General features: G+C 41.0%; 1 long non-coding RNA gene across 1 annotated transcript in view; it reads left to right on the top strand.

The window, feature by feature from the left end:
• The first annotated feature begins 12,640 nt into the window (after window positions 1-12,640).
• LOC148135693 (uncharacterized) overlaps window positions 12,641-20,207 on the top strand; it is a 30,237-nt gene continuing 22,670 nt past the window's right edge. Inside the window, exon 1 of the long non-coding RNA XR_015754945.1 lies at window positions 12,641-12,961. This is a non-coding gene — a long non-coding RNA (uncharacterized LOC148135693). The remainder of the gene's footprint in view (window positions 12,962-20,207) is intronic.

Below are 20,207 nucleotides of genomic sequence, written 5' to 3'. Positions count from 1 at the left end.
TGTTTTGCGCATTAAGGCACAAAGCCTTAGGGCGTGTCTGTTGAGCACACCTTTCCCTGTTCCCATTGTCTTTCATGGTGACCCTGTTTGATTCTCGCCCTTGATTTCTCGCCACTTATTCCCCTTTCAGTCTTTTGCTCTTGACTTGATTTCTCTTCAACTCCTTGTGTAGGTTCACATCTCCCTGCCATTTTAGTTGAAAGCTTCCCCAACCTATCTCACAAATACTCCATCTGGGACATCAATCCTGGTGGTGCCCAGTTGTAACATGTCCAGTTTGTGCTGGTCCCACCTCCCCCAGAACCAGTCTCAATGTCCCAGGAATCTGCAACCTGCCCCTTGCAATTTCAAGAGAGCTAAAAGATGACATGCAATAAACCAATTGTGCAATTTCTCCTTCTAAAAATCCCTGAAACAGCACACGCATGCTATCACACAATGCCCTAATCTTTGTGAGAAGGCGCCTCACTCTTTGCAATTTTCTGAATCTTTTCCCTCCTGATACACCTCTCATGGAAGAGTCAGAAGCATGCCATTTAGCACTACCGATATTCACTGTTGAAGAAGGAAGGGCAAATGTCTTCCACCACAAAATTACTGTTATTTACTGTATTCATTGCAACTGATGTGGTCTCCTCTACATCGGGGATGCCAACTTGCGGATCATTTCAGAGAACATATCTGGGTCATCTGCACCAACCAACCCCACCACTCCGTGGCTGAACATTTTAACTCCCTGTCCCACTCCACCAAGGACATGCTGGTCATGGGCTTCCTCCGTCACCGAATCCTTACCAACCGATGCCTGGGGGAAAAATGCCTCACCCTCCACTTTGGGACTCTGCAACCACATGGGATCAATGTGGATTTCACCAGTTTCCTCACTTTTCCTCCTTCCACCTTATCCCAGTCTCAAGCTCCAATTTGGCACCGCTCCCTTGACCAGTCCTACCTGTCCATCTCACTTTCTTCCCACCCATCTGTTCCACCCTCCCCTCCGACCTATCACTTCCTTCCACACCTTCATCTACCTCTCACTTTCCTGGCTTTCTTCCCCCCAGCTCTCCCCCCCACCTTCCCATGATTTCTCAGCCTCCAGCCCAAAAGCCTCATTCCTGATGAAGGCCTTATGCCCTAAATGTTGATTCTCCTGCTCCTCCGATACTGCTTGACCTGCTGGAGTTTTCCAGCACCACACTCTCGACTCTGATCTCCAGCATCTGCAATCCTTACTTTCTCCAACATAAAATTTCAATTTGTAAATTGGCTTATTCAGGTTTCAGAATTTTTGGAAAAGTCAACTTTGCAACATTTAACACCGCAAACACTAACCATAATTTAACTCACTTTTTGAATTTTCTGTTTGGAAGCTGGTACTTAAGAATTATTTGCTGAACCACACTGAATGCTGTGATATTTTTACTGTGGACGGATGATGAGGCAGGGGCCCCAAGTCTACCTCAGCTAGAACAGCTGTTGGCATTAATCTGATTGACATGCTGACCACCTAATCAGCTGAGTGAACTATTCCCCTTCCACTTACGACTTTTCCAATTGGCATAGTGTGACTGTTCATGAAGCCAATTTCTTTCATGGACTCAGAACTCATTTATATCACATGGCAATGCATCTGCAGTCATTGTTTTTACCAATGCAGAGATATCGTCAACTTTCTCCTTTCTGTATAATCTGCTTGAAGTGTGAGTTCTTCACTGTCAACCATCATAATTTAATCCATGGGAACAAGTTCTTGAATAAACTGACAGACTTGCAATCTGTCCTTGAAGCCCCGCTCATCTTTTTAAATGCAAGGTCAAATATTTTTCAAAGCATTTGAAAATGTCTATATGTGTCTGACAGGTGAATAAGCTCTGCATAAATGCTTGACACACATACATTGACATGCAATGTCTGACACATGCTTCTTGTATGCATGCACTGCACTTTTTGAATGCATGGACACAGCGCATTTATTATTTTCATAAGATGGTTCACACTTGTTTTTGTTTCAAAAGAGCACATGAACTGAATGCAAATTTTAGCAACACCATAAATATTGTTATACATTTTTCTGGAGCAGGACATTTCGTAGCTTATACCTGGAAACGTTTTGCCCTGCAAATTGCTGGAAGTGTGAGCTGATAACGTTGCAACAAGGGCAATGTGGCGCCTGGATCTCAGTGAACTATACAACCAAATTATCACTCTTGAACTCATGGGAAAGAAACTTAAATGATAGAAAAGGAAATTGGGTGAATTAGATTCAAAACAGAGACAGATAAAAATACATGAAAGAAATAACATTTTAAAGTTCTCTGACAATTTTCTTGCTTTGATTGTGTGCATTAAACTTCAAGATTTTAATTCTAGTCTGGGGCCATGGGGCTTTACTGGCATTGCACTCATCTTGTAATTCAGAAATATATTAACACAGTTAATTCCCAGAACTAATTTTGTGTAACAAAATTTAAACCAGAATTATGGCTCAAATGCAACCATTCCTTAAAACTGAAGTTGAGGACAAGTTGCATTTTTCATGAAGTTAATACCAAGATGGCACAACTCATGAACAACCTTGGTTCTTATCAATTCATGCAATATCCTTGGTTGGTTGAACTGGTTACACATCAGTAATAGTGTTCACATGTTGTGTAATTAATGTGACAGCAAATCTGGTCCACAATATTCAGAGAGTGCATTCCCTTTCAGGGGCTGAAGGAATGGAAATGCTTCTGCCCTTTTGAAAATAAGCAATACAAAATCATGTTTTTGACATTCCCTGGTAACACTGTAACAAAATCAAAACATCAGTGAAAACTGACAAAGGAAATTGATCAAAATTTAATTAAAAGCTCCTCATAATGGCAACCTTGGTCATGACTAGAGCAGACCCAGGGTGGCACAGTGGCTCAGCAGTGCCAGGGATCTGGGTTTGATTCTAGCCATGGGCGACTATCTGTGTTGAGTTTGCATGTTCTCCCGGTGTCTGTGTAGGTTTCCTCTGGGTGCTCTGGTTTCCTCCCACAATCCAAAGATGTGCAGGTCAGGTGGATTGGCCACGCTAAATTGCCCATAATGTTAGGTGCATTAGTCAGAGGGAATTGGGTCTGGGTGGGTTACTCTTTGGAGGGTCGGTTTGGACTTGTTGGGCCAAATGGCCTATTTCCAGACTGCAGGTAATCTAATCTAACAGACCCACAAAGTGGTGCTCCAATCTGTCCATTTCCATTTGCAGGTGGTGCCCATGGATCAGGAACACAGTTTGAAGTGTAACCAGAAATTTCAAAGCAGCCCCTTTAAATTACTGAAAGAGGCAGTGTTTTCTACATTTGTTCTCTGCATCCTTAACAATGTGCTTCCAGTGAATTATCTTTTGAAAGGGTCTACACTCATGATGTGAATCAGGTTTTCTTGACAGTGGAAAGAATGTGGTAATGACTGATCCTGGTATTGGTTACTTTTCACTGTCCTGTGGCTTTTGTTGACGAGTGCTATGCCTGGGACAAGTTGGAAGGGTATGGGGAGCCTCAAAATTGAGAGATTCTATATCAGCGAAGGTCACTTTAAAAAATGGAACACAGATTGGAAAATCTGAAACAGATGTCGGCATAATAACAAAAAGTGCTGGAAATGCTGAGCAGGTCTGGCAGCATCTGTGGAGAGAGAGAGAAAGAAAGAGAGAGAGTTAACATTTCAATTTGATGAAAGACGTTTTCAGCATTTTGTTTTTATTTCGGGTTTCAGCTTCCGCAGTTGTCTGCTTTTTGACAAATGTTGGCTGGCCTATTTACAGTGCTCCCAATTTCCCAACCAGTCAACTTATAAACACTTGGACAGCAGTTCACCTACTCCATCCATTGAAGAAAATTGAGTCAATTCTTGGTGCTTTGGTTTGTGCCTTACTCCGCATGGCAGAGATGGAAATTGAGGATTGCACTGAGAAAGGCTTGGTTCGGTAGCTCCACCATGTGGTCAAAGAAGCAATAGCATGCAAAGGAAATATGGAACATTTTGGATCAGCAAACAAATTTTATTTGGTGCTGTATCATTTCAGAGGCCAGTACTGCCATACAATTTCTCTTATAATGTACATTAATGATAAATGTTCATAAATTTGGATTTTGCCTTTGTGAAGCCAACTCCAAAGGAAGTGGCCTCTTGCCTCTTACCAACTGTTTTGAAAGCAACTTCATTAAAGATTTATTAAGGTTTTTTTGGGGTCAATTTCCTTTCTTCCTCTCGAGAGAAGGTGCTCCTTCCTTATGAGAGGTGCCGGCAGCTGTTCTTGCCTTCTTCTCAACCCAAATGGTTATTCTATATTTTTGAGGAAAAGAGTGCACATGGGAGCAGCACAGCTGAGTCCAATCCTGTCCCACCCAAAGTCTGTCTGCAGAACTTTCCAGTGCAGGTCACTGGTTAGCAATCAACGACAGAAATCTCTGTTCAGTTTTGTCTGCAGCCGAAAGGTACAGAGGCCACTTCTCAAGCTTATATTGTTGCCTCAGGTAAAATCAGTTAACTCAGCATTGACCTGAAACTGGTTGATCTGGCAATGTAATTGTAAAGTTAACTCTCTGAGGCAATGGAAGGTTTAATGCAAATCTTTCAACTTTAAAGTCAAATGATGTTTCAACCTCAAGTCCAATGTTAAAGCAGACAATGTTTTGTACACATTTGAAAGCTAATTTATATTTTATGATGGTCACAGCACTTAGTTCATTGAAGAATGAAGAGTGACAGTGTTGTGGACCAGACCAAACCCTCTCAAAATATATGAAGAAGACAGCCTAGACCTGAACTTTTTCTTATTTCAAAGGCAAGTGTAAGATGTTGCCTTCCAGATGCAATTTGATTGGTCAAACTATTTGACTTTAAGCAAAACACACTATAGTTAAAATAAAAATAATTGGCTCCAATATGTCTCTATTGAAATGCTTAATGAAATAATATGTATGAACTACAATAAATTAACTGTTCTAACAGAGTATCATCCCATAAAACACACTCTTGGCAAAGGCAAATTCAGTAAAATTGAAAGTCTCACATGTAATTGTCGCAGCAGGAAGAGAACTCCAGCTTTAACTGTAAGAGAGAGAGAGCAAAAAGAGCTTCCACATCCAGTTTCAAGACTCCAACAACTGCAGAAAGCTCAAACTAAACATCCTGATTCTGTGGGAAATTGACCCCACCCATTCTGGTTACTTCTATTGTTCCAACTTAAAAGCAATCCAAGGCCCCACAAACTGTTAACTTTGTTGGCTTTGAGCAGACTGCTCAGTACTTCTGTTTCAATCTTTCTTCGCTAAAACAAAGGACAAAGTATAGCCATAGTGTTGTCATACTTTTAATAAATTGAGCATCAGAGATACTCACAATCAGGGCTTCCCGTTTTCCATTAGGAACACAAGATGAAAACAGATTGCAAAATTCCACAGTACTTGTAATGCAGAAACAAGTCATATAGCCCACCAGGTCCATGTTGGCGTTTATGCTCCTCCTTTTGCTTTATCTAAGTTTACTCACATTTTCATCAGTTCCTTTCTCCCTCATGTAAACATCTAGATTCCCCCTTAACACAGCAGGATTATTTCAGAGTCCAACCTGATAGTATTCTTTGTCAGCTCCATGAATTCAACATGAAATAAGTCTGATGAATTCCCAATCCTGCTCCAAGTAAAGGCTTAAGGTGGAATTTATGAAAGCAATGTGCTCAGGTAACCTGTCTGGCTATTAATAACCTAATATTTGTGATTATTTCCAAAGACCTGCAAGGGGAAAGCAGAAATTCTGCATCCTCTTGATGTGCAAATCTTACATGTAGCGCAGGGTATCCTTGTTAATTCAGACACCTCGTTGACCATGAAAAACCCTAGAGTCATAGAAATTATAACCCAGAAACAGATCATCAGTCTAACTTGTCCATGCTGACCAGATATCCTAAATTAATCTAGTCCCATTTGCCAGCATTTGGCCTGTATCCCTTTAAACCCTTCCTAATCATATACCCATCCAGATGCCTTTTGAATGTTGTGATTGTACCGACCTCCACCACCTCTTCTGGCAGCTTATTCCATATACACACAAAGTGGGATGCATGCTCACCGGGCCAGACTAGCTCAGTAAACAGCAACAACCAACTATCTTCTACACTTCAGCAAATTAATTGAAAAATGTAACCTTTCTATAGTTTGCTGGGTACTTTTTCCACTCTTGTGGGCACAGAGGAAGAAACAAAGAAAATGTGTCCAGGAAGTAAAGGCAAACAACTGTGGATTGTACAGGAAATGTCTGATTATGATCCAAAACCCTGGAAATGTATCAGCATCAGTTCTGGGAATTTTGCCAGCCAGCAAAAAAATGTAATTGAGTTGGGCCTGACAACAGTATGTTTCTTTGACCTCCTTGATACTGTTGTATGTTTGCCTGTCTGGTTTTAATTCATCCTTGCATTTTCCTCTTTCCCTAGCTTAGTGTGTTGTCCCTGTTATCTCTGACCGAACCGTTTCTGTGCCTCACTGTCCCACAATGTTTCCAAATTTTTTTTTTGTATTTTCCCCAATTCCTGTCTTACATTGCTGGTCACAGGTGACTTTCTTTCAATATCGTAGCATGCGAAATTCTCGGTGCACAAGACCTTTTGGCCTTTAGGAGAAATTTCTTCTCTCAGCAGGTAGCAAATCTATGGAATTCTTTACTGTAGAGTATTGTAGAGGCTGGATCACTGATGACATTCAACCATATTGGGTATAGGCTGAGATAGATTTTCATGAATAGAGGAAACAAGGGCTATGGGGAAAAGGCAAAAAAAGTGGAGTTGAGGATGATTTTTTTTTTTCTCCCTTCCTGTGTCAGGCAATAGCAGAGGAGAGTCCCAGCACACAGTCAGTCACTCACTCCCGCCGGCGCGCTGCAGGAGAGTCCCTCCCTTCCAAGGGCCGGTGCCTGGACCTGTTAATGGCCAGTTTGGCCAGGCCCAGGAGCAGACCCACGAGGAGGTCTTCTCCTTGCGGTTTATTTTTTTTATTTTAAACCCCCACACTACCACCTAAGTGCGGTAGTGCTTATTTTATCCCCAGCACCCATGGTGTGTGTGTGCAGGTGTGAGACACAGTGAAAGACACAAAGTGCACCAATCTTTATTCAATTTCCACCACCAGGAAGATAGGAAAACACCCGGGTGGCCAGTGACAAACACTGCCCTTCACATCAAAGGGCAATGCTGTGTGATCAAAACAGTGAGGGGGAGGGTAGGGACTAAATCAAAATAGAATTGGAGGGAGAAATGATGCACTCCACTCCCTGCGGCGCCCACCTCTCCCTGAACAACTCCAGGGTGTTGGTCGACACCGCATGCTCCTTCTCCAAGGACACCCGGGCCCTAACGTAACCGCGGAAGAGGGGCAGGCAGTCGGCCTTAACGACCCCCTCCACGGCCCGCTGCCTGGACCTGTTGATGGCCAGTTTGGCCAGGCCCAGGAGCAGACCCACGAGGAGGTCTTCAGACCTGCCCTCCTTCCTCCGTACCGGGTGCCCAAAGATCAGGAGCGTGGGACTGAAGTGCAGGAGTTGAGGATGATCAGATCAGACCGATCTCACTGATTGGTCGAGTAGACTGATGGGCTGAATAGCCAACATCTGCTCAATTGTTTTCTGGTCATTTGCTCCTCATTCGTTTACCTCATACTTTTTCAGTACTAGTATTTTATTATTGCCTTTGCCTCTTTTGACACTTGACAATTTGTGGTACATTAGTAATGCTATTTTTGATTTCTCCTGTAAAGACTGATGCAAAGTATTTATTCAAGTTGACTGCTACTTACTGTACTTACCGTTACTACAGTACTGTTCCCTCAGCCACATTCTCGATTATACCAATGTTTACTTTATTCCCCTCTCTTCCTATTTATATATATAAAGAAGTTCTTCCTTTTTGATGCTGTTTGTATTTGTTTCCCCTCTATTAGTTTTTGATCATCTTTTATTGGTTTTTAAAATCTTTCACGCTTCCCAGGAAAATCTTTGCCACATTGTAGGTTTTTTTTTCTTTCAATTTGATCCTGTCCTTAACTTACCTGGTTAATTGGAGTTGAGCCATGGCTATTTTGTCCATTTCTCAACATCCTTCTCCCTTACTGGGCTTTATCTTTGCTCAAAGTTGTGAACTATTTTCTTACATGTTTGCCATTATTCCTTCACCATGTTTCCTGCTCAACTCCATTCCCAGTCCTCTCCAGTCACTTCTGCCTCTTTACTTTCTAATTACCTTTATTGAAGTTTAGCGCAGTGGTTTCTGACCCAGGTTTCTCACTGTCAAACTGAATGCAAATCCTGCTATTTCCAATATTTCCAAGGGGATCTTTTACTTGGACATTACTAATTAACACTATCTCGTTACAAGTAACCAGTTCCAAACTAAGGTGATTTCTAGTTGCATCGACAACATATCGTTCTTTGAAAATGTCCTGAATATATTCAATGAATGTTTCCTCCTGGCTACCTCTTGCAATTTGATTTTTGCAATCAACATGAGAATTAAAATTGCCCTTATTCATGTTCTCCCTTCTTCATATAATTATAGAGCCTACAGGTGTCTTCTTGATCCTATTATTTCTTACCTCCACCCATACGGATTTTACATCTTCCAGTTCAAGATAATTTCTTCCTTATTCCACCTTGTGCTAACAAAGCTACCTCACTACCCTTCCGTTCTTGCCTGTTCTTTTGAAGTCACATAAGTTCTCATGATTAAGTTCCCAGTGTTGATCTCCTGCAGAATCATAGAAACCCCACAGTGTAGAAGGAGGTCATTCAGCTCATCAAGTCCACATCAACCCTCCAAAGAGCATCTCACCCAGACCCAACCCCTACCCTAACCCTGTTACCCTGCATTTTTCATGGCTCATTGACCTAACCTATACATCCCTGGATACTACGGGCAATATAGCATGACTAGTCATGGAAACTGCATTTCTTTGGACTGTGGGAGGAAACTGGAGGACCACTGACCACAGCACCTACGCAGAATGTGCAAACTGCACACAGACAGTCACCCAAGGGTGGACTCAAACTGGGTCCCTGATGCTAACCACCATGCCACTATCATTGTAACCATTAATCTCTATTTGTGCCATTACTTCATCTATTTAGTTTCAAATATAACATGAATTTCGTAAAAAGGCATTAATTTTACCCTTTTGCCATTTTTCTCCCCCTTTGATCCTATTTGGTGTTGTTTATCTATGTTTGTACTGTTTGTCTTTTTCTATTCCACGCTGGATATCCTTATCCAAACAGGTGCCCTGTAATGTTGGCATATCCATTTGTTTTGTAAGCCTTTATTTTCCTTCTCTGAAATCTTCTCCTCCCCAAGCCCCTAATTAGTTGAAAGCCGTCTCTAAAACTCCATTTTATTCACCCTATGGCAGTAATTCCAAGATTATTACTTTGGAGGTTCTACTTTTTAGATTTGCCCTAACTATTCAAATTCTTTCAGCAGAACCTCTTTCTCATTGCGTCTATGTTGTTTGTCCCATGTGTAGATTATGATAGCTGGCTGACTCTCCTCCCATTCCTCGTCTCCACTCCCTAAAGATGTCCTTAACTCTGAACTGGCAGGCGACATCCTTTGGGACTCCTGCTCATGACTGCAAAGAACTGTTTAAACCCCCGAATTATACTGTTTCCTACCACATTCCTGAAATCTCCTGACAGCATAAACCTCTTTACTCATCAGTAAATCAATTGCAGACATGAGTGAGGGGCCTACACATCACCAGTGACTGTTAATGTGTTATATTTATGTGTAAATGTTTATTTATTTACATTAAAGAATTACCTTTTTAGAAATTGTGTTGATTTCTATCATTCATCATCTCATATTCATGTCCAAACTAAAGTATTATTTTATGGTCTGCTTCTACAAATGCAAGAAATAGAGAACTTGCACTTACATTGTGTACTTCATAGGTTTAGTGTCCCAGATGAATTCACAGATTATGACGCATTTACGAAATGTAGTGATTATTGTGTTGGAAGTAAACACAGGTAATTTTTGAGATTTTGAATTGGTCACTGTATTGCATTATAAAGACAAACTCCATCACCATTACTACAATGCTTGGAAGAGTTCAGATTGCCAATCATGTCTCCTGGAAACTCCGAGTGGTTGAACTTGTGGGGGAAGACATTGCTGTTTGTGAGATTGAACTGAGGAGAACAGAAAGGTTATTGGCTCAATCACAATTTGAACTGAGTTAGTCACTAAGCTGGAGCTGCAGCAGGATGCTTGAAATGGCCTCAGCATCCCTGCATTAGGAATAGAAAAAAAATTATCTCTTTGTTCTTGATCTCTATCCAAATAGCCCATCCTGGGAAAGTGTAAAAATAGTTGGAAAGGCAGGTTGTGAGAGGGACATAGTTTAGAGAGATAGGTATGGAAAGGTTAAATAAGTGGACAAAAATTGGCAACTGGAGGAAAAGATGAGAAAATGTGAAATTCAGAAAGGAGAACAGAGAACAAAGGGACTTGAGAGAACTTGTCCATGAAACATAGAATGGGAGCACACAGCAGCACTTCATGAAGAAGGCTAATGAAATGTTCATCCTTATTTCAAGGAGAATGGAGTATAAGAGTGAAGGAAGTCTTACTGCCCCAACTGTCCAAGGTGTTGGTCAGACCACATCTGGAATATTTTGGGCAGTTTTGGTCCCTTTATTTAAGGAAAGAGGTTATTTCATTGGAGGCAGTTCAGAAGGATTAACGAGCATGATCCCAGATAAGAATGGATTATGAACAAAGGCTAAACAGGTTGGGATTCTATTCACTGCAGTTTGGAAGAATGACCTAATTAAAACATCTTGGATTCTTAAGGGGAATGACAGGATAAATGCTGAGAAGATTGATTCGCATTCGAGGGCAGAGTCTCAGAATAAAGGTGTGAGAATTTAGGATTGAGATGAGGAAAATTTCCCTCTCAGAGGGTTGAAATTCTTTGGAACCCCTTGCCACAGACCTGTGGTGACAGAGTCCTTGTGTATATTTAAGCTGAGATAGATAGGGCTTTTGATAAGCAAATGTTTAATGCTGAGATACATATGTTCTCAATCAGTTGGGGTATCAAGTTTCACACAGAAATGCACGGAAGTGGGCACAAAGAATGTCGAATTAGCCATTACCCTATCAAATGGTAGAACAAGTTCATGGGGCCAAACAGCCTACTCCTGTTCCGATTTATTGTAGTTTTATTCAATATATAAAAAGTCCTGTATCTACCAAAGATAAGTCAAATGTTATTACTTGAGTGAGCATGCAACTTGTGGGGGCAGGAATTAACAATTTTTTTTTATACATAAACAGACTGAAAGAAAACCCACTGTTCTTGAAGATGTTATGTTTTTGTTTCAGTTCCAATTCCAATTGGACACCTTTGATTTTTAACAAACCATAAGGAAATCTGAAGTTATAGACTGGGAAAAAAATCTGGTCAGGCAGTTAAAGCTGAAGTAAGAGAAAGTGCTGGAGAAATTCAGCAGGTTTGAATGATTTGTTTTTGCCCTATGAACCTAAGTACAGTGAAAAGTTTTAATTTCTGTGCAGTGCAGGTAGTTTACAACATACTAAGATTGTGGGGTAATTGAAGAGAGCAAGGAATACAAAGTCACGTTTGCAAAGGACATGCATAAAAGCACAATCAACATTAGATTTGAAATTTGAGATGTCCATTCAGATGTCTAATAACAACGGGGAAGAAGCTGTTCTTGAACCTGTTGGTAGATGTCTTTAAGGTGAGAAAAAGAAATTCCATCCAATATGACTGCTTCAAAACCTTCCAGTAGGTTTTGAGATAATTGATAACCTGACCATTGAGCTGCACCCCTGGCAAAATGAAAAGTTTTGATTTCACATAAGGTATTTTGTGACTTCAAAATGTCTAAAGATGCTTGACAGCCAATTGAATAATGTTTACATGTTGTTACTGTCACCATGCAGGAAGTGTGCCTGCTAACCAGTGCTGTGATAATGACTTGATAAACTTGGTGCTGCTGATGGAGGGATAAACATCGGGCTCCATATCCATGACGATTGACTTCATTGAAAAACACCCCGGCAGGCAGGCAGGCACTCTTTCAATCTTGAACTGGGAGTGTTAATCCAGTTCTGGTGCTCAAACCTTTTCAGTGGGTTGCAGTACCTGCAACCTTCCAATTCAGTAATGAGCGTGGAAGTGAGGCAAAGGAAGACCATCGTTTCGCTGAAAGGTCACGAATCGAAACACTCCATTTGAAGTCTGCGGTTAATTTCCAATCTTACACGGCCATTATTATGGACTATGATGCATTTGCACTTCTTTGGAACGATCACCTGAGCCGCCCTGAACATAATCAGGTGTCCGTGCACTTGCCGGGACTAAAAGAGCCCAGTTCACAAATTACACAGATATCATCGTTTTTGAAGAGAAACACGAATGTGCTTCCGTGACCCCCTTGCCTCAGCTTGGGCGATTAAAAGAGCCCTGGCGACAGCGCGGCACGGCCAGTGTTATTTCTTCTGCCTGGAAAGTTTTTCCCTCAGGCGCTTCGAAAGGCAACCCTGCAAGATGAAGACCCCTTAGCTGGAGCTGGTTTTCCTGGAATGATTAATGACTCGTCACGTGGACGTTATTTTTGGAACGGCCTCGAAGGAGGCAACCTTTTGGAAGAGAAATCATTTTTTCTGCCTTCACTGTCCTGTTATTTCCTGCAGCCAGAGGAGAAAAGTGAAACCACATGTTTGGGGAGGAGGTTAGGAAACCCTTGCAAAGACAAATGCAGGCTACTGTCCCGCGACAATTAGTCAAGCAGGGATTCAGCCCAGGTGTTTGTGACTGTGTAAATTTGCTATTGGACAATGAAAATAGCAGCCCCATGCGCTGACAGATGCTTCTAGTGATTTTTATGATGTCCACAAGATTTGGAACTAACAGTACGTTTCCCCGAAGAGGCAGAACAAGGGATGTGTTCATAATTTAAGTGTTAACTGCTTCACTGCTGGACTTGTGCCGGCATTCTTTCCCATTCTGTTTTTTTGGCAGCGTTTCGCCTCTGATAGTGTTCTTTTCGGCATGATTTAATCCTGGGCAGTTATGTTTATGTTTCTCTGATTTTTATCGCCTATTTGGCAGTCCTTGTCTTTCACTGGCATGATTTGGTTCTGTTTGACAGCAATTGCTTCTATTTGGCAGTGTTTGCCTCTGTCTGGCAATTGTAATCCGTCTCTCCAAATGTTTGTGCCCGTCTGGCAATATTTGTCTCCTTTTACTTGTGTGTGTTTTTTTATCGAGCAATGCTTTTTTTGTGACTTAGTTATTCTTCCTCTTCAGTTTCAGTTCCCTTTGACAATATTTGTGGCAGTATTTATTTATGTTTCATAGTGTTTGGTCACTCTGGCAGTATTTGTGTTGCATTCCTCTCCCTCTCTGTCCTCCTCTTTCCCCCCGACCCCCCGTCTCACTGTTTCTTTGTGGCAGCACATATCTCTGGCAATCTTTGTCTCACTTGACCAGCATTTCACATAGCTTCACCAGTGGGCGATTTGGTGTACTGAGCTTTCTCTGCCATTAAATACCATTGCAGCTGACCAACTACTTGAATGCCTTTTCCTCACATTATCTCCACAACTTTTAAGTCTTTGATCAAAAATTCATCAACTTTTACTATTAGATAGACTCAAAGACTAAGCTTCCACATCTGTCTGGGGTAGTGAATTCTTAAGATTCACAACCCTTTGAGGAACAGCTTTTTATTTTGACCTTTGGTCATAATTGTAATCCCCCTTATTCTTAATTTGTGTATCTGATTCTAGATTCCTCAATCAGGGAAGACATTTTCCCTGCATCTACATTGTTTATCCCTTTATGTATTTTGCACACTTCAATGAGATCACCTCTCAATTTTGGAAACAAAAGAATACAAGCCCAGTTTGCCTTATCTCTCTTCATAGGACATTCCTGCCATCCTGGGGACAAGTCTCATGAACCTTGGTTGTATTCCCTGACTGAGATAATATCTTTGCTGAGACATAGACACCAAAACTGGAGCAAGTACTTCAGGTGTGGTCTCAGCAAGCTCCTCAGGCAAGATTTTGCGATTTGTGTAGTCAACTTTACTTATGACGTGGAGGTATTGGTGTTGGACTGGGTTGGACAAAGTTAAAAATCAACAATACCAGGTTACAGTCCAACAGGTTTATTTGGAAGTACAAGCTCTTGGAGCACTGCTCCTTCATTAGGTAACTAGGGATGGCAGGATCATAGGACTTAGCATTTATAGTAAAAGATCAAAGTGCATTACTATAAATTAAACAAAGGTCGATTGCTGTTTAGTCTCCCGTCACCTGGAATGGGGCTGCAGGCTGTGATTTATTAACATGTAAATCCCAGAACTACTTTCAAGTCATTTTCCTGACATGGATACTGCCAATACAGGTCGGGGCACCACCCACCATGTATATGGGAGGTATTCCTTGGCCAATGTTGTTTATCTCATACACTGCAGGCAAGGATGCCCCAAGGCATTGTATACTGGTGAGCCCAACCAAATGCTATGACAATGGACGAATGGACACTATCCAACAATTGCCAGACAGGGATGTTTGCTCCCATTTGGGGAACACTTCAGCGATCAAGGACATTCTGCCTCGGACCTTAAAAAGCACACAGTCTGGAGGCAGACAGTCCATGTAACATTTTATTAATACCTACTTTGGAAATAGAACTAGTTTGACTCAAGTTTGGAATATAGGCAGACTCTAACCTCACAGCTTTAATGCATTGTCTGAGTTGAGATGTCACTTCTTTTAATAAAACCTTAAGTTATTGAGGAAATGTGACTTGAAAGAAGTTCTGGGATTTACATGTTGATGAATCGAGGCCTGTGGCCCCATCCTAGGTGTTACAACATGGGGTAAGCTCCTCTGCTAATTTAAACCAGCAACACAGAAAAGATTCACCCCGTGCTGTAATCTGTGAAAATTCGAGAGGCAAAGAACTATCCTAAAGTCACTAATTAAAGTACAAAAAAATTTAAGAACTTTATTCTTTAAGTCTAACAGAGAACATGAACTAACAACTATTTACAACTCCTTTCTCTAAACCTAAATTTTACCTCCCCCTCTACAATGCTGGTCTGATAAAAACCCCCGATTTAAGATTTACAAAAAATTCAAATTTCAAAACCAGCCAGCTGTCGAATCTTCTCTTTGTATCTTCCTCTGTAGATTTTCTCTCTAGGTTGGTGTCGATGTATTTTGCCCTGTGCAAATGCCTTTGCCAGACAGGTACTTCTCAGAAAGCTCTTACTAGCAGCCTCCATCTGTTGGTCTTTTGGTCGTTCTCTTTGCTGCTCTGTGTGACTGTTTGAAATGTATGATATTTATACCCTAAAACATTGGATCGTTTCATTGAATTTAGTATTTTGACAATATTAAAACCAAACTTGATTGGAGTTTGGTATCTTGGGGCATAATTTAAACTGATTTTGTATCCAGGAAACCCAGCTACTGTAGCTGTTCGATCAAATGTTACGTTGTTACCTTGTTCAAAACACTTGGTGCTGTGTCAGGTAGTTCTGCTAGCTTTTCAACTCTCTTAAAGGTACAGTGCACCTCTACACCTTCATAATACTAGGTGATTGAAGACTTAACAGCAGTCTCGTTTGGTTCGATATATCGCATCAGTAGTATGACACTTTGATTGTTTGCTATAAATTCTGTGTCCCATGATCCTGCCCCACTAGCTATATGATAAAGGAGCAGTGCTCCGAAAGCTTGTACTTCCAAATAAATCTGTTGGTCTACAACCTGGTGTTGTGATTTTTCACTTTGCTTATGACAAAGGTGCAACAAGCTTTGTTGATAATTTGCTGTAGCTGTGTACACTGAAGTTGCTGGAAAAACTCAGTAGGTCTGGTAGTATCTGTGGAGAGAAAGCAGACTTTACGTTTTAGTCAAGTGACCCTTCTTTAGAACTTTCTGGCATCTGCAGTACTTTGTTACTATTGATTGGTATTGCTGTCTGTCAGCCTTCAGTGACTTGGTGGCAAGTGCAGCCAAGTCCCTTTGAATTTTGACACTTTCCAACCTTGCATCATTTTAGTCATGTTTTCTCCATTTGCTGTTCTTACCAAAGTGAATGCCACATGATATTCTGTCAGTCGTATTTTAGCCCATTCAAACAACCAATCCAAATCCTCGTAAAAGCATTTTGCATCTTCCTCACAACACGCATTCCTGTTTAGCTTTGCAGTTCTGTGAATCTGGTAATACTGCCTTGGTTCACACTTCCAAATGATTTGATTGTATATTATGAACAGGGGAAAAAGTGAGGACTGCAGATGCTGGAGATTAGAGTTGAAGAGTGTAGTTTTGGAAAAGCACAGCCAGTCAGGCAGCATCCGAGGAGCAGAAGAATCGACATTTTGAGCATAAGTTCTTCAGGATGAAGATCTTATGCTCAAAACATCGATTTTCCTGCTCATTGATAATATTATGTACAGCTAAGGCCTAAGTACAAATCCTTATGGTGCCCCAGTCACCACAGTCTGCCAACATGAACAGGACCCATTTAAGATGATAAGACTTCAGAGCAGAAGTTAGGCCATTCAGGCCATCGAGTCTGCTTTACCATTCCATCATTGCTGTTAAGTTTCTCATTCCCATTCTCAGCCTCCTACCTGTAATCCTTGATCCTCGACAATCAAGAACGTATCAATCTAAGTCTTAAATACATTAAATAATCTAGCCTCCACAGCCTCTGTGGAGTGTATTCTATACATTTGTGGCTGAAGAGGTTTCTCCTTAACTCCGTTCTAAATGGTCTTCCCTTTACTCTTAGGTTATACCCTCGGGTCTTCATCTCTCCTACCAATGAAAACATCTTCCCAACATCTACTCTGTTCAGGCCATTCAATATTCCATAAGTTTCAATTAGATCCCCACTTCCCTGTCCTTCTAAACTCCATCGAGCATAGATCCAGAGTCCTCAAATGGTCCCCATATGTTACACTGTTCATTCCTGGGACCATTCTCGTGAATCTCCTCCGAACATGCTTTTGAGCCTCTATGTCCTTCCTGAGAAATGGGGCTCAAAACTTTGCACAATACTCCAGATGTGGTCTGAACAGAGTGTTATAGAGCCTCAGAAGTACGTTTCTTCATTTTAAATCCAAGTTCTCTCAAAAAATGCCATCATTGCTTTTGCCTTCCTAACTACTTACTCATCTTGCAAGTTTACCTTGAGAGAATCCTGGACTAAAATGCCCAAGTCTATTTGCACCTCAGATTTCTGAATTTTCTCCCCATTTAGGAAATAGTTCATGCCTCTATTCATCCTACCACAGTGCATGACCTCACACTTTCCCAATTTGTACTCCACCTGCCACTTTTTTGCCCACGCTCCTAACCTGTTTAATTCCCTTCTGCAGCCTCCCCACCTCCTTAATGCTACAGAGGCTGTCCCTCTACCTATCTTTTTATCATCTGCAAACTTAGCTAAAATGTCCTCAGTTCCTTCATCTAGATCGTTAATGTATAAAGTGAAAAGTTGTAGCCCCAACACTGAGCCTTGCGGAACACCACTTGCCACTGGCTGCCATCCTGAGAAAGACCCTTTTATCTTCACGATCTGCCAGACAGCCAAGCTTCTATCCATGCTAGCACCTTGCCTTTAACACCGTGGACCCTTATCTAACTCAGTGGCGTCCGCTGTGGCAACTTGTCAAAGGTTTTCTTGAAGTCCAAGTAGATAATATTAATTGGCTCTCCTTGGTCTAACCTGCTTTTTACTTCCTCAATGAATTCTTGCAGGTTTGTGAGGCTTGACCTTCCCTTGATGAAACCATGATGACTTTGCCCTGTTTTATCATATATCTCCAAGTATTCAAAAATCTCATCCTTCACAATGTATTCCAGGATCTTACCCACGACCCAGGTTTGGCAGATAGGTATGTAATTTTCCATCTTTTACCTTACTCCTTTTTTCAACATAGTCCTATTCTCTTTTCTGTCTGTTAGCCAATCCTTAATCTATGCCATATGTTATCTCTGATGTCAAGTGCTTTAATCTGCTTACCAGCCTTTTGTGGGGAATTTCATGAAAAACCTCAGAAAATCCAAATATACAGCATCCATCTGATCAATTTTGTTCATCATGAGCTCAGAATACTCCCAATAGGTATGTAAAACCTAATTTTCCGTTGGGAAATCCATGCTATGTCTAATCAGATCATTTTTATCCAAGTGTCCATTTATCATGTCCTTTAAAATAATTTCTAACATTTTCTGATGTTAGGCTGATAGGTCTGTTATTCCCTGTTTTTTTTCCTGCTCTTGTGAAATGGTGGATGACATTTTAAAGCTTCCAACCTGCAGGATTCATTCCAGAATCTGTGGAATTTTGGAAGATGGTTACAGATTCATTGATTATATCTCAGTGTAGATTATCAGATCCCATGGATTTGTCAACTATCAGTCCAAGTGTAATTCCCCCAACATAAACTTTTTATCACTCTTAATTTCTTTCTAGTCCTCATTCTCCCTTATCAGTTGGATATCTATTTTGGGCATTTCTTTTATCTTCCTCAGTGAAAACAGACAAAAAGTACTTTGCTAATTCATTTCGTGCACCAAGGTTCTGCTAATCATTTCATACAGAAACATTTACAGTTCACTGTTATGGTTTTTGCGAGATTGCATTTGAATTCCGTTTTTCCTTTCCTTCAGTTTTTTAGTTCTTGTTAATCCTCCTAAAATTTCCCAAACTTCAGATTTTTTTCAGAGTTCCTGGACACTTTATGAGTCTTTTCATTTCATCTTACACAATCCTTAACTTCATTTTTCAGCCACAGTTGACTGACTGTTGAGTTTTGAAAGAACGTGTAGTTGCTGGAAATAGTTGTTGAAAGATGACCGATTGCCTACATAGAGTTGTCTCTCAATGTGTTCAGTTCACTTCAGTCAAATTGTCCTTCATACTTTGATAATTTCCATTATTCAAATTTAGCAGCCTTGCTTCAGATTAAACAACCTCATTTTCAAAAATCATGTGCAATTCTACCATATTGTGCTCACTCACGATGAACAGTTCTTTTCCCAGAAGATTATTAATTCACCCTTTTTCATTATGTCATACTGGATCCAAAATAGCTTCTTCTTGAGTTGGATGTTTGACCTGCTGCTGGAGAAAACTATCCCCAAGGTATCCAGAAACTCCTCCTCCTCAGCTTTAATGCTCAATTGTTATAGCAGTCTATGGCAGATTGAAGATGTTGCACATCTGGCAAGCTTTTCTCATGCCCTGATTTATACCATACCCCTCACTACTAGTACTGTTTGGTGCACAATATCCCTTCACCAATGTCTGTTGCTCGATGCTGTTTCTTCGTTCCACCCAAACAGATGACAAGCATTGTTCTTCCGATGTGGGATCCTCCTTACAAGTGCGCTGATCCCATCTTCTATGATCAGAGCACCTCCAGTGTTTTTTCTTTTTTTTCTGTTTGTCCTAATATGTCAAGTATCTTTGTGTTTCTGGTATCATTCTGCATCTGAAGTATACTCGATACTCAGCTTTGTTTCTCCTATCTTGCAGTCTCCCTTGCTGATTTTTAATTTCCTATTAACAGCCTAACTCCCTTCCAATTTAAGTCTGCCCTCAGCTCATCTAAACTAATCCCAATGACATGAGCAAATCTCCCTGTGAGGATATCAGTCATTTCTGAGAAGGTGTAACCTGTGCAGCTTGGACAGGTTCCACCTTCCTTAGAACTGGGCCCATTTTCTCAGAAATCCAATCCACTTTTTAGCCAGTTCTGCAGCCACATGTTCAACCAAACAGTCCTCTTGTTCTTAGGATTATCAATATGTGGCGCAGGAAATAATCCTGACATAACTTTAGATCCGGCTTAATAATGTCCTTCCAAACTCCCTGAATTCTTCTTTCAAACCTTTAATCCCTCTTCCAACCTATGTTGTGAGTACCATTGTGGATCATGACTTCTGGCTGATCCTCTGTTTATTGCACTGGTAACAGTTGTCTAGCTAATTGCATTTGCCTCACTGGTCGTCTTTCTCTCTCTCTCTCTCTGGTAATGTTCATCCCTCTCTGGTGACATTTGTCTCTATCTCTCTGGCAGCATATGTCTTTCTCTGGTGGCAGTCTGGCAGTGTTTGTCTG

This window comes from Chiloscyllium plagiosum, unplaced genomic scaffold, assembly GCF_037043375.1.
Source record: "Chiloscyllium plagiosum isolate Xiang-an unplaced genomic scaffold, Cpla_swu_hap1 HiC_scaffold_48, whole genome shotgun sequence".
Classification (NCBI taxonomy): Eukaryota; Metazoa; Chordata; class Chondrichthyes; order Orectolobiformes; family Hemiscylliidae; genus Chiloscyllium; species Chiloscyllium plagiosum.
The sequence above is the reverse complement of the archived record's forward strand: the minus strand, read 5'-3'. Positions and strand labels throughout refer to the sequence as shown.